Source organism: Choristoneura fumiferana, chromosome 11, assembly GCF_025370935.1.
Source record: "Choristoneura fumiferana chromosome 11, NRCan_CFum_1, whole genome shotgun sequence".
Taxonomy (NCBI): domain Eukaryota; kingdom Metazoa; phylum Arthropoda; class Insecta; order Lepidoptera; family Tortricidae; genus Choristoneura; species Choristoneura fumiferana.
In genome coordinates, this window is record NC_133482.1 from 14,253,720 (window position 1) to 14,270,103 (window position 16,384).

The window sequence follows — 16,384 nt, forward strand, 5'->3', positions numbered from 1 at the left end:
GGCAAACGTGTGGTTTGCCGAAATAAAGTTTCAATTTATTTTTATAAAAAAACGCCAAGCTAAAAACATTTTCTTTTTAATTTATTTAAATAAGAAATGCAAATACATTGTACCTTAAATTAAATGTTCACCAAACTGTGAGACAGTTTATTGGCGTTGCACTCAATCAAATCTTAAATTACGGTAAGTTAGGTACTTTACACTAAGATAACAAAAATTAATACCAATACGGCATACGAGACACTACAGGAGTGAGCTACATTATAAATCTACTATTGATAAGAAATATAATATGGACCATTCCAGAAAATGAAGGTACTTAATTCAACTCCGGATCTAACGGTCTACGCAAAGCGGCGGGGAAATCTAATTGTAATAACTGTTATAAGCATAACATTATATTACACCCTTCTAAGATAACAGCTACAAAGCCTAATAAGAATATATTTTTGACAATAACCCTTTCCTCTCCAATTGTGTCCCCAAACTTTTTGGAAACCAAAATGGCCGCCAACTTCCAAATCCGACGCCTGAAATCCTTCACTCCACGTATCTCGCACGTGACCAGAATCCCCCCCTTTGTCCGGCAGAGAATTTAACATGAATTCTAAACAAATTATGTCACCAGCTAATTTGGGATCGGGATACGTGGCTTTGGTATTCGACGCTGTGTATGTGATATTCTAGTGACTTGTGTGTGTGTATTTCTATCTAAAATTGTAGGTACCCAGTATGTTATTGAAAATTACCTAACCAACAACAAGTTGTAAAACCCCCGACTTTGTCACTTCAAAGTTCAATATCTTATAAACGGCTAAACGGTTTTTGACAAAACGTATCTAAAAACCATCGCTAGAAAATCGGCTTTCAAATAAAAAAAACGCATTCAAATCGGTCAATTCGTTTAAGAGCTTTGGTGCCACAGACAGACAGAAACACATAGCGGTCAAACTTAGAACACCCCTCTTTTTGCGTCGCGGGTTAAAAAAGGTACGTTTTTAGAATTCCGTACCAATAAGGAAAAAACGTAACCCTTATCTTATAGGATCACTTTGTTCTCCGTCCGTCCGTCGGTCTGTCAAGACCCTTTATGTCAGGAACGCGTGGAGATATCGAGTTGAAATTAAAACCATATTTATACACAAGTCTACAGTCCATTGAAGCAGTGAAAAAATTAAATTTCTAAATTAACGTAAAAAAGATACGGCCGTTTATGCCGCAAAAACGTATATTTCGACACTCTCAAGGGAATCGTGTAGGGTATTTTCCGTTGACCTAGAACTGTGAAATATGGACTGGATATCCATAAGCACCATCAAATTTGTACGGAGCCCTCGGTGCGCGAGTCCAATTCACACTTGGCCGGATTTTTTTTGTTTAAAATCTCGTGTAGTACTAGATTTAGGGTCCCGAACCTAAATAGGAAAAACGGAACCTTTATGTCCATCTGTCGGTCATGAGCCTTATAATATATATATATATATATATATATATATTTTTACTAAAGATGAAGCGCCTCAAAGTTCGGGAGTGGTGGCTCGTGACGTAACGCCGGGCTAAAAAGTGTCGCACGGCGTAACGTCACGCGTAACTTTAACTGGCTATGTCTTCGTCATTTTCTGTTTAATTGAAATAGGAATATAGCCATAGATAACCTAAATCCAGTACCCAAAACTACCGAAATATGTACATTTAACAGCTGACTCATGGCTCGCAAACCACGATGACAATATTTTTCCCGGCATGCTGAAACGTCAATCGGACCAATCAAAAGTGACTTAGTACTTCTCATTCTCATTCTCAATTAAAAGTTATCGTCTGCTGCATGTAATTTAAATTGTTCAATGAGAATGCGTCATATATGACTTTTATGAGGTGTTTTTTTTTCTTAAACGCGTAATAATTATTATGCACAAAATGCTTTAATTTTTTAAGTATGAAAAAACGCCACAGCATCGCAGCAGCAGAGCTACTACGAAACTCGAAACTCGAAGTTTGTGTCGTGCGGTCCCTCTGACACTTATACTATTTAATCCAAGAGCGAGAGGGACGGTACGACACGAACTTCGAGTTTCGAGTTTCGTATTAGCCCTGCAGGTCGGTCGGATGACGTTTTTATTTTTTAAATATGTGGTTGGGTACTGGCCACTAAGAACGGACTCGTTTAAAAAAAATATTATATCACAAAAGAAAAACCAAAATCAGCGGGAGCAATTGTTTGTTTTGTGATAAATGTTTTTTATTTCCTCGCAGTAGTCGTCAAAAACACAAAGTGCAATAGATGAACTCGTACTGTCGAAGGCCTCCCCTTGGGGTCGGCCTTCAAACTAACTCGTTCATCTATTGCTTACTTTCCACTCTCTACAACAAGGTACTATTGATAGTCTAACTGACACACTAATTGGATTTTTTTTAAGACACTAGCCTCCTTAGATGAATGATTGGTCTCGCGCGCTCGCTCGACTAGATACCGCGCTAACTAAAAACAAAAGGTTCGTGAATGCGGCAACTCAATATTGTAGTGTGCGTAAGAACGGTGTAAGACAATTTGCTAGGATGCTAGTGTGCGTGACGAATTGTGTTGCCAGCTGCTTCACTGTTACCCGAATTATTGGGAAAATAAATTATTCTGTGGTCTATTAAGTTACTGGTTACAAAATGTATCTTGGGAAATACTTAGAAATTAAGAAGTAATTAAGAGTGAATGTATTAATATGTTTGAGTATAGGTCAGGCGTAGGTTTCTTCTTTAAAAAAATGGTAGGTATGATGTAGGTATATCAATGATCAGGCCTCACTTTTAATTAAAAAATATATATATTTAAGGACATTCAATATTTACAAATTATTACTGAAAATTCATGGACTGAGTCACCAACTAAGAAGTTTTGCGTAGGTACTTAACACGTTGCACCTATAGTTAAACCTAATATATTGTACAGGTTAATTAAGACAAAAATATTTTTTTACAAAATATACATACATAGGTACATGCATACATACATACCTACTTACATACATACGCTTGAAAAACATAACCCTCCTTCGGGCAGTCGGGTAAAAAGTTAACATTTCAGGAAAATGGGTAGAAATACGAAAAAAAAATTTTTTCGTTTCCCGTAATACCTAATTAAATCAGCGGATCGGGCTTTTGACTGGGAAGACGAAAAACATTTTTAATTTTAAGACACATTCACCCCTTAATTAAATAGTGTCGGGTAACATTATACACCTTCAGTGTATATATCACAAAGATAAACATTAAATAATATAGAACTAGGTTATGTATATATAATAATTACGTTAGATACTTAAATAAATAAGTTATTAAAATTTATCATCATTTAATGATGATAACAATAAAATTCAATTTATTAAAATCTCAACCACGAGGAATTTGATTCTTGTGTACGCGGCAACACAGAATGGCGTTTAGGGTTCATGTTATTTTATTTTGTAATTTCGAAATTATACGATATTACTGATGGTATGTGATCCCAGTGTCCTTCTTATTTCTTGTAGTATTATTTTTAAACAGTTTCACTGCGAAAACTGGCATTTTACTTCGGTTTATGACCAAAATTGAACAAAAATTCGGGACATGCACATTACGCACAGTTTGCAACGCGACTGACTCGCCTCGGGCTCAGGTACGCCGATTTCGGCGTACTATTTGTTGCCGCATTTGACAAGTACGCTGGCGGTATCTAGTCGAGCGAGCGCGCGAGACCAATCATTCATCTAAGCTAGCCTCATTAGTGTATCGTCAGTGACGTCACGTAGAAATTAGTCAATCAAGTTGGAACATAAAAACAATAACTTTCTCTACTCCCAAAGTCAATATTGTCGATTGTCCCTCTCTTTGCGCACGTTAATTAATTAATGTGACTCGATTTTTATATCACTTTGACAAACGCGGATAGGGATTCTGGGAGTAGGTACTTATTGCCAGCGGCAGTTCGGGATTTTGTTATTTAAAAAATTGCAGTTACGTGATTTTGTTCGGGTGATACGCATAACCCTGTATTATGTGTAGAATTTTCGAGTTGGAATTGGCTTTTGTTACACGTATTTTTATTTAAAAGTGAAACATCGGTTTTATTATTTTAATCGTTTTGCTGCGTTTCTGCCAAAGATTTGCGAGAACGTCTGCCTAGGAATGTGTTTGTTATAAACCAAGACGTAGTTATGCAAACAGGAACCAACCTACACTACTGCTCAAAATTGAGATAAGTATGCAACAAGTTAGTTAAATGCACTCTATCGGGTTTGATAGAAGGTGTATTTCAGTAAGGCCGCGGCCACACCGCCGCTTAAATAAGAAGACGGTACGGAATCGCAGTGACGTGCCGTAAACGTCAGGACTTTACCGCATGCTCTCTACCAAAAGTCGTGACGTTTACGGCACGTCTCTGCGATTCCGCACCGTCTGCGTATTTTGAGCAGCGGTGTGGAGGGCATGCAATAAAAACGGTGCGCATACGATGCGTCACTGCGATTCAGTTCCATCACCGTTTTTCAAGCAGCGTGGGTTGGTTCCTGTTTGCATAACTCGTCCCAAAAGAAACACTTACTTACCTATCCTATTGACGACCAGATGGCCTAGTGGTTAGAGAACCTGACTACGAAGCTTGAGGTCCCGGGTTCGATTCCCGTGTCGGGGCAGATATTTGTATGAAAAATACGAATGTTTTTTCTCGGGTCTTGGGTGTTTAATATGTATTTAAGTATGTATCTATCTAAATAATTATATTTATCCGTTGCTTAGTACCGATAACACAAGCTTTGCTAAGCTTACTTTGGGACTAGGTTAATTAGTGTTAATTGTCCCGTTATATTTATTTATTTATCCTCGCTAAGCCGAGCTGTTTCCACTAACCATGAGTTCAGCTCTACTCACCACTAAAATTGAGCTGAGCGAGGATACTTAGGTAAGTGAAGCGTTTCTATTTGCTCAGTTATTAATAGAAAGGGTAGCGAAAGTTTGCTAGGTATTTGTACAAGCGGGAATCCGGTTACTACCCGTACTTGTATCCGTCTTTATTTGTATCTGGAATGGTTGGGCTTGAAACTTTGGGATTTAAGCGGAAAATGCACTTGCTAGTGCACTACTGTCTGCTATTGCGGAATGAAGTTGACAATCCGGAGGCTTTAGAGCGTATGCGTTTTTTCGTCCCGGAACAATACACGCGCGGGGCGCCGGCGCCACAAATTGTTCGCGGCGCCAGCGCCGATGCGCACGCGCCGCGCCTGCAACGCGCCGAGTACTCGTGCAATCACTTTGTGGCGGAAATCCAGGACGCGGATGTGTTCGCCGACAGTTGGCGTTCTTTGATTAACAAAATATGTCTCTATTGTAATTTATATTGTTAATAGTTTTAGGTTTTTCTTTTTGTTTTCTAACTAATTAGGTACTAGCTTTATAGGCGCTTTGGTTCATACTGTAAATGTTAATTTAATAAATAAATAAATAAATGACAAACGCGCACATCGCTGGTGAAAACGCAGCCTTATGAGAAATTCTTGTAATTTATTTATTTATTTAGCTACTAATGATCCGAAACCCAGGTGGTCTAGTGGTTTGACTTATTGCCTTTCAAGCAGAGGGTCGTGGGTTCGAGCCGGGCTCGCAGCTCTCAGTTTTTCGGAATTTATGTGCGAAAAAAATACATTCGTTTAACACGGGCTTTACTTATGGGTAATACGAACACATATAAACTTACGCATTTATAATATTAGTAGGATTAGTTATACAAAATATATATATATATCATGGGACGCTTGACACCAATTGATCTAGCCCCAAACTAAGCAAAGCGTATACTATGGACACTAGGCAACGGATAAACATACTTATAAATACATATTAAACATCCAAGACCCGAGAACAAAAATTCATATTATTCATACAAATATCTGCCTCGGCCGGGATTCGAACCCGGGACCTCAAGCTTTGTAGTCAGGCTCTCTAACCACTTGGCCATCCGGTCGCCAGACCAAACGTATATTCGTATTTTAACATTAGTAAGGATAGCGTCTGCAAACGAAATGTTACCCGCTTAAGAACCATAGCAAATTAACTCGGCTCTCAAATAAAAAATCCCTCATGGAAGCTGCTGACGCTACCTAATCAATCACGCCTTATTAACATGCGACTGGCGTGCGCATGTTATGTCTCCCACTGTATCATTGATTTTTTTGCCGTCGCTACCTCCTGATTTATGGTTCGAGGTTTGCATTTTTCTTTTTCCTCCATGTTGCGAAAGTGACCGAAGTGTCAAAGTAATGATGGCGACGTGATAGGTTATTTGATTGGTGCTTAAAGAATTTGCTTTCTTTACGATATCTAAACACAATTTATATTCATATTGTCCATATTAATAAACTAAAACCTCATTGTTATCGCTTTTTTATATCGTTTCTTTTCTTTCTAGGTCACTGTTGCGTGAGGTTTTTAAGTGTGGCTTTCAAAGTCTGTTATTAAGGGCGTGAAAACAAAGTTTAGATTAAAATCATATTAATACACCTTAAAACCGTACCATAAAAATATCGAGCAACCACAGTGTTGCGTAGTCCCGTTTTGTTCGGAAAAAAAGGGAGGACAAAAGTTTCCGAAAGACAAAACTGTCTCAAAATACAGACATTCATTGCCCCGTAACGCATAATTTCGATAATTGATTTCAGGTAATGCAAAATATTCACAAAATTATTCTAATTATAAATAAACCCGCGTAGCTCACCCAAAAACTATGAGATTTGACATTTCGGAGACCTCACGCTACACTAGCGCCTCTAGCGGCGAATTCATACGCGATAGCCCTCATTAGTTTGCTCACCCGCCGCGATCTTATGATATGCGAGATATACGTGTTCATGCAGTTCCTCCACGTCCACACTGTAAGAACACACACAAATCACACAAACCCATCTATCACCACCACCACACTACACTGACGCGTTTCGAACTCAACCAGAGCTCATCTTCAGAGCAACACAACCGTACACTATGCTACTAGATGTTAGACCACGTCTAACACCTAACATCTAACGCATAGTAGCATGGTGTACGGTTGTGTTGCTCTACCGTACACCAGTTACTAGATGTTAGACCACATCTAACACCTAGAGCAGCATGATGTACGGTTGTGTTGCTCTGAAGATGAGCTCTGGTTGAGTTCAAAACGCGTCAGTGTAGTGTGGTGGTGATCGATGAGTTTGTGTGATTTGTGTTTCTTACAGTGTGGAGGTGGTGTTAGGCGGTTTTGTGGACACAGGAACAAAATAATTGCAAATATCGTTGTAATACGTGCGACAAGGGGGGAGGGCTACCCTTTCTCTGCAGCTGACTTTACTTTATGGATGACCTCAAACAGGTCAGTATGGAGAGGTCAGAAACTATAAGAGAATCTGTTCCTAGGAACCACATAGGAAACATGACGTCGATTTTAGATTTAATATAACCAAATAAACAAAAAGTTGGGAAACCCCCGACTTTGTCACTTCAAAGTTCAATATCTCAAAAAAGGCTGAACCGATTTTGATGAAACATGTCTAAGAACCATGGCTAGGAACCCTGATTTCAAATAATAAAAAAAACCGCATTTAAATCGGTCCACCCGTTTAAGAGCTACGGTGCCACAGACAGACAGACAGACTAACACACATAGCGGTCACACAAAATGGCATCATACATAACCGAGAATCGAATTTCGATTCGATCGATGCGAACCTAGAAGTCAAAATTCTGTTAAGTAATCGCATGTCATATTTATTATTATAGTTGGACCTGTGAAGGACTCAATTTTGCCATGAAATCTTGTGTAAACATTGGACAGAAAAACCCACAATTTAAATGTTTTGCAAATGGTGCCACTAATATCTTTGATTTTGACTTCAGGACCTTAAAAAACACAAATCACACAAGTAGGTACAAGCTGACACTCTTTGTCTATACCCCGAAAACTTCAAACGCAACAAAGAATCGATATGACTCGATACGGAACGTAACGCGATCAGTTCAGTAATCGAGACATTTAACTCGGCGCGTGACTCCATTACTGGATACAAAGAAACGGCTCCTACATCAAAGAGTGCTTGCAGTTAAGCATTCCCTTTCCCTTGCTGGTAGGGATGCGCCGGTCCGCGCCGGCGCAGTCGGCGTTCGGCGATTACGAAATATTTGAAATTTTCTTCTTTGTCATAGTGTAGGACTTTAAATATTATAGATGTAAAAGTGTGTGAGCGTGTGTGTGTGTATGTTTGTTAATCTTCCACGCTAAAACGTGTGGATGGGTGTGGATGAAATTCAGCATACAGATAGTTTGAGTCTCGGGAAAGGATATAGGATAATTTTTATCCCGGGTGTGTGTGTGTGTGTGCGCGCGTGTGTGTGTGTGTATGTTATGGTACTAATCGCCGGCACTATATTCTGTATTGGAATAAGACATAGACTACTTTTTATCCCGATTTTATCCGCTGGAGCTAATTTATTACGCGTGCGAAACCGCGGGTAAAGTTTGGTATGTCATTTCGACAGTCGTGATAAATCTAATGATACTTCGCCCAGCCAACTTAGGGTGCAGAGAGGACTAAGGAAATAGACATACCTACATACGCTCGAAAAGCATAACTCTCTTTCGAGCAGTCAACTAAAAAGCCAGCTTTGTTTATACCCGAACGCCGAATTTTTTCATCCTTCGACCTCCCCTCACTAAACCCCGGCCGCGTTGTTAAAATGTTTCAATTTTTTGTCGGTTGTTTGTCGGATAATGGCGCACGGATAAGTAGACTTACACGATCGAGATTTTCCTCGTTACACGTTTTTTTGACAAAAACTGTCGGAATTCCCTTCGTAATTGAAATCGAATTACGTTTTTGCGATGCTCTACGTCTGAAGGATGGTGTTGCTTCGTACATAATTAGAAAGTAAGAAATACGTACATTTATTCCTGGTAGAACATGGAAAAATAACAAAAAAAAAATACTCATTGTGGTCACGAATTGGTCTAAAATCAGCATAATTAAAACAAAAGACAAATCGAAAGTGCAAGTAAGCGCTGGTAGTTTAAATAAAAACCGGCCAAGAGTGTGTCGGACACGACCAAGATAGGGTTCCGTAGCCATACGAAAAATAATATTTACAAGTAATATTTTTTTTGATATTTCGTATTGTGCACGGAATCTTCCAAGTTTAGGTATGTTTTATTTACCTTAGACTACTATTTACTCTTAAACTACCAATAATTCTCAAGCAATCTTAGCCGCTATAATTTTCCTTGTAAATTTGATATATTTACTACCATTCACAATTTTTTCAAATTTTTCACCCAACAGTTTAGATTTAGAAGGACGGGGGGGGGGGGCTCAATTTTAATGATAATAATAAAATAAATAAGTTTATTTAGGCAATGATCCCATTATGACAAAATACAATACAATACGAAATACAATTAATGAATTAAATTATATTAAATTACCTAAACTTAACTAAACTAATCCAAATAATGAAAATTTGCAATCAAAAAAACACTGAATAGAAAAATGGTCTTAGCAACCCCCCCAATGTTTTTAAGGGACCTATCAAAAGATACCCCACTCGCCCCCCCTATATACGCCTATGAAAGGGGGAAACCCTTGTTCAACAGTGGATGTCTTCCGGATGATGATGATGCCAAAGTAAAATTTCTGGAATTTTTAATTTGACTGCCAAACGTAATGATTTACTTACATAAGCGTAGCCGCGGGTTAAATATACTTGTACGAAAGATAATAATTGCTAATATGAGAGAATGAATACTAATATATCATTTCACGATAAGCGAGAATTGAAATGTGAAGATGATGCGAGAGCGTAGGCGATGTCACGACAAAATAATAGATAGGGTAACGATTGCAGACAAACGAACAGCCGTTTAGGAAACATTTTTTTTTTATTATTTGACTGTATGGCAAACGAGCAAGTGGGTCTCCTGATGGTAAGAGATCACCACCGCCCATAAACATCTGCAACACCAGGGGTATTGCAGACGCGTTGCCAACCTAGAGGCCTAAGATGGGATACCTCACGTGCCAGTAATTTCACCGGCTGTCTTACTCTCCACGCCTAAACACAACAGTGCAAGCACTGCTGCTTCACGGCAGGATTAGCGAGCAAGATGGTGGTAGCAATCCGGGCGGGCCGGCACAAGGTCCTACCACCAAAACATTACAGATTTGTACAGAGTTATTAATAGAATCCTCTCAAACGTCTCTCTCTATCTCTCTTGACTGTTTCTTTGAGATATTTAAATTGTAAGTATGTCCTTGACACAAAGATTTAATAGGTATTAGTTGCCTTAAAGCATACTAATATTAGCTTATCGACCTCACATACTTTATTGTTTATAAAACACACAAAATTAACAGTTTTGTTAATAAGCAAACAAAAAACTAACCTAAGATACCTTAAATATATATACCGAGCGGCAAAAAATCTGGCTCTCAAATGTATGCAGTTATAGGTAATTTTGTATGGAGAGTGGGCCAAATTTTGTGCCAGTGAGTATATATAACCTATACACGTTTCTCTCGGGATATAGAATGAAATGATGATATCCGCAGTAGTACTAAGGTTACCGATACAACCCGAAGAATTGCGAAACTGAAGTGGCAGTGGGCGGGGCATATTGCTCGCAGAACTGATGGCCGATGGGGTCAGAAGGTTCTCGAAAGGCGTCCGCGGACCGGGAGACGAGCTGTCGGTAGGTCTCCAACAAGATGGAGCGACGACCTGGGTAAGATCACGGGAACGCGGAAAGCACAAGACCGGTCTGATTGGAGAGCCTTGGGGGAGGCCTATGTCCAGCAGTGGACGTCTTTCAGCTGACATGATGATGATGATGACTATTACAACAATAAATAATTTTGACTTCGACTTTGACCCCTTTGGACCGCAAGTGCTATCCGCTGGGATAAATACGAGCCAGCTCTTAGGTTCCCAGAAGAGTCCCCAAAATACTAATATTTAGTCAATTGATTTGGTAAATGATTGCCATCAATGATTCAGTCTTACGTCCCACAGTAGGTCACATGCCGTCTCTCTGAATGGCTAAGCTTGGCCGGCTGGCCGGCGGGCCGTTTACGGATTGGGAATTTTACACATACCATTAAATTGCTTCGAAGGTTTGTGCAGAATTCAAATTCAGTATACTAAACAAAACCAGGCCAACTACTCAAAAATTACGCTTGTTTGTTTGAGCCCTAAAAACAAGCAGAAAATAAATTCAAAATGCGTGAGCCGGTGGCTAAGTAAGTGACCCAAATAACTCTGGTACCTACTACTGTATAGGAAGCTAGCCTATTTTCTAATCTTACACGAGAATTTTTGCTATTTTTGCTGACAGTACCGCCGTAACTCCAGTCTAGTAGACTAATATGACAAAGTGGAGAAGAATCACTACAAAGGGATCTTCACATTACCCGCTACAACGCTTTGATCTGCGATGTACAAATATCTCTTATATGTAATGTTGAATAAGGCATTAATTCTGTCCTAGGAACTTGTATACATTTTTCAAGTTTCTTGTATAAAGCACTTATTGCGCTGGCAACGGATTGCTCTCTGACAAAGTTTTGAGGTGTGTGCACCAAAATCTTCTATAACAAAACTCAGGAAGACGGCCATTGCTGAAAAAAGGCCACGCCAAGAACACGCCATAATGACCGACAACTTTCCACTTGGACCCACCTGTTTCTTGCAACCCTCACGATGTCGTCAGTCCAACTAGTCGAAGACCTGGCAACGCTTTATCTTCCGGTTCGTGGTCGCCACTCGAAGACCAATCTCCTCCAACAGTTATCTGTTTTTCGAGCGATGTGGCCCGCCCATTGCCATTTCTACTTGCATATTTTTCCTGCTATTTCGACTATGCTATGCTATGTCTGGTTTGAATGACTAGTTATCCCAAACTTTAACGTTAGGTAAATAGAGCAATGGCCGCTATAAAAATCATATGATAATTTAGTTTCCCCCTCATTTACGCGGCCGCGTTTATCTCCCGTATAAATAACAAATCAGACAGATTTATTGCGTTTTAAGGGAATTTAACGCGCTATTATGCGTAAACATGAAAATTAAAAGTTGTCGATGCGCTGGTGCCGCCGATTGCGGCTGGAAAGGACTATAAATTATTTAAATGCGTTTAAATAGCGTTTTTTTCACGCGTACACTGGACGAGAGCTATGCTTGGAGTTATGAGTTTTACGCGTGTACTGGACGAGCTATGCTCGAAGTTTCTTTGCGCGGTAGAATCTGGAATACGGACGTTCACCAAAGCAATAAAGTCATCAACATAACTCGAATGTTAGTTGAAGTGTCAGTGGGCGGGCTCACTCGAAGGACAGACAACTGTTGGGGGAGAAAGTCCTCTAGTGGTGACCACGAACTGGAAGAAGAAGCGTTGGAAGCTCTCACTAGGTGGAATGACGACATCACGAGAGTTGCGGGCAACCGATATAAGTGGGGAGTGGTCGTTTATTGTGGCGTTCTAACGGGGAGGTCTTTGTATAACAGTGGACGTTTCCAGAATTCGGTATCTCAAACAAATAAACAATACTTGCATACTTATTCTCTATTGCCTTCCTTTTAATGAAACAAAAGTACGGCGTATCCGTCCACTGGCTGTTGTGTAAACTACCAAACTATAATCAAACCCAAAGACTATTTCAAAGGAAACCCAAGAATAATCAATTAATACAATTTCGACGTGACCACTCGAACTTGGGATTGATTAATTTTAGTTCAATTAAACCGACCCTTTGATTTAATTGGTTGTTTTTAATTACGAATCTGGTTTACATTTTGTAGTAGTGAGGCATGGTTAAGAGCAATATCCTACTTCCTACTAATATTACAAATGTTACAGTTTGTGAAGATGTTTGGTAAGTATTTGGATTTTTAGATGTTCGTTCCTGAATCGCACAATAACGGCTGAACGGATTTACATGAAACTTGGCGTACAGATAAACAAAGATCTGAATTGAGACATGGGATTGATATCCCGGTAATACGTCCCGTGGGATAATATTTTAAGTTTAAACAAGAATAGAGGGCGCTGTCCAAGAAAGGTGACGTACCGTGCTTCGGCTCTCAAGATGACGTGTTAACTTCGTTTGCAATCAATAGATGGCGTTGTGCAAGAGAACGTTGTCCTTTTAAATTGTTACCGTAACCTTTTCAGGGTCACGACACAACACAACAGATAAATGTGACGACATATAAAGATGATGGATATGCATGACGTATGTCTTGTTTAAAATTAAATACTTAAATTTGTAGCCTTTTCTGGAGCGAGAATAAAAATAATAATGATTAAAAATCTTAGTCCACCAACAATCTGTATAAAGCTTAACTTTGCCAGATTTACAAGCCATTAGTTCAACTTCCTCTTCTGAGCGTGAGTTGAGATGAAAAAGTTTGTATTCGAGTATAACTTACTTAAATATACAAGGCATTAAGAGTTAGAGCTTAGTTAGGGCTTAATTTAAACGTTGGATTTGTAAATTAATGATTGCTTACGCTTTTAATAAATATGTTTGTCATATTCTAAACTTTAAGAGTGAGGTTTAAGTTACGTCGGACTCAAACTGCCGGGCTACTACGAAACTCTAAACTCGAAGTTCGTGTCGTGCGGTCCCTCTGACACTTATACTATTTAATACGAGAGCGAGAGGGACGGTACGATACGAACTTCGAGTTTCGAGTTTCGTAGTAGCCCTGCTGATCTAAATCTGTGAAAATACACACCCGACTAGTCGTAGATGTATTTTATGATAGTTTTCGCTCTAGATCCGATTTCTGTCATGCATTTTACCATACAAATAGTTCTATAACTACTCCGGACCGTATTTTCACGGGAGAATGGCTACTGTAAAGATAATTCATTAGAATTTTCTATTTTAAAAGTACAGTCAGACCTTGGGCGCCATACACTTTGAATACCGATCAATGTCCGGCCACATGAAATATAATCACCATAATTCGAAAATCCTGAAATACATTAACAGGGTTCAGTTAATTAACCCAACCTCATCAAATATTTCAATTAACTGTTAAACAACTCGCATTTTTGTTACAGCAATATTAGACGCGCTGCGGACCGCGGGTTGGCAAGCGCAGCGTAGGACGTCCATCAACGAGATGGACGGATGACCTGGTTAAAGTAGGGGTTCACGGTGGATGCGGGCCACTTTCAACCAAAGCGACTGGAGGCCTATGTCCAACAGTGGACGTCCTATGGCTGAGATGATGATGATGATGATGAGGAATAATAATATTAGACGGTCTCATAGTTTCTGAAATTCACTAATACTGTAATTATTACGTAAGAAACCCTCGGTGCGCACGTCCAACTCCCCGTTACCTGGTTTTTAGGGTTCCGTAGCCAAAATGGCAAAAACGGAACCCTTATAATTTCGCCATGTAGGTCTGTCTGTCTGTCTGTCCGTCCGCGGCTTTGCTCAGGGACTATCAATGCTAGGAAGCTGTAATTTTGCACGAATATACATACGAGTAAGTATATGTAAACTATGCAAACGAAATGGTACAATAAAGATTAAAAAAAATTTTTTTTTAGATTAGTACCTCCCTTAGACGTAAAGTGGAGGTGTTTTTTTTTCTCTCATCCAACCTTGTAGTGTGGGGTATCGTTGGATAGTTATTTTAAAACCATACGGGGTTGCTAAAATAATTTTCGATTCAGTGAATTTTTTGCAAAATATTCAACTTTAAAGTGCACATTTTCATTAAAATCGAGCGTCCCCCCCCCTTTAAAATCTAAATCGGTGGGTGGAAAAATTTGAAAAAAATCAGGATGATAGTAAGTATATGAAACTTACAAGGAAAACTACAACGGTTAAGTTTTCTTGAGAATTATTAGTAGTTTAAGAGTAAATAGCAGCCTAAGGCATAAAATATACCTAAACTTGGAATATTCCGTAAAAAATACGAAAAATTTTACTTATTTTTTTCGTAATGGCTACGGAGCCCTATTTCGAGCGTGCCCGACACGCTCTTGGCCGGTTTTGTAACTACAGACAGTTAACAAGACAAGCCAAAGAAGCTAACATGAAACAAGGAAATTCAAAGACTACAAGACCAAACATCCCTCCAACCAATTAGTAGAGCTCCTAGCTTTTTGTAAACAAACACACACGGGGGTAATTGCTGGAAGGCTCTGCGTAAGGCAGCGGATTATTAATGGGGTCCTTATTTACAAGTCATTAACCTACGCCTTGGACGAACTATGTGGTTGAAATTTTAAGAAGACCTTAGAATAAACCAGAAAGAACATGTCTGATTAAACCAATGTTATTATAAGAAAGATAATATATAGAACATTTGTTTGGAACTGCGCAAACACACATAATTAAGAAAGATTACAGGAATACAAAAAAGTCTTTCAAAACAATACAATTTGCTAAGATCATTTTTCGACTGAGGGATCCGTTTACAAAATATTAAGTTTTAAGTGTAGTAAAATAAAGCGTAAAAATTCGATCGACGAGTAGGTCAAAGTAGTGGGTATAGCACCTCTGTCTTAGTACGCAGCGATTGTACGTAACCTCATCATCACCATCATAGTGGTCATATTCAGTCGAAAGCCGTGCACTGCTGGACAACAGGCCCTTCAAAGAGTTCAACAATGGTCGGTCCTGAGCTAGTCACATACAACTGGTTGCCGTGACCTTCACCAGATCGTCGGTCCGTCTTGTTGGGGTCCTATCCAGACTTCTTCTTTTGCCATTTATGCCACTTAAGAGCGTTTTCACATTATCCGGTCCGATACCGGCATCGGACGTTGACGGACGACACCCGATAGCCGACACCATGTGCTGTTTTCACATATTTCCGACAAAATCGTTCCGATACGACCGGCTCAAAATGGCTGCCACGCATCGGGCTCTGCGCACACAGAGACAATTTAGATACACGCATAGCACACATACAAACATCATCGTCCGACAACCCACGGGCGTCCGATGGTGTCACGAACATATCGGTGTCGGCTCCGATATCCGATATTGGGCCGGACAATGTAAAAGACAGGTACATATTTCATACATTTTGTCGTCCGATACCGATATCGGATCGGATAATGTGAAAAGGCTCTAAGTATGGTAACTCTTCGAGCTATGTCAGTGACTTTGGTTCTACTATAGATATTCTCAATCCTTACATATGAACCCTATATTGAAAAAGAGAGAGAGAGAGAGAGAAACATTTATTTATACATATTCGATACACATAAAATACATTACATGGAAAGAATAAAAAAATATCATCGAATAGTATAAAGTGGCCCCTCTCTCATCATAATGTTACGGCAAGCCGCAACGCTGTTTTTCAG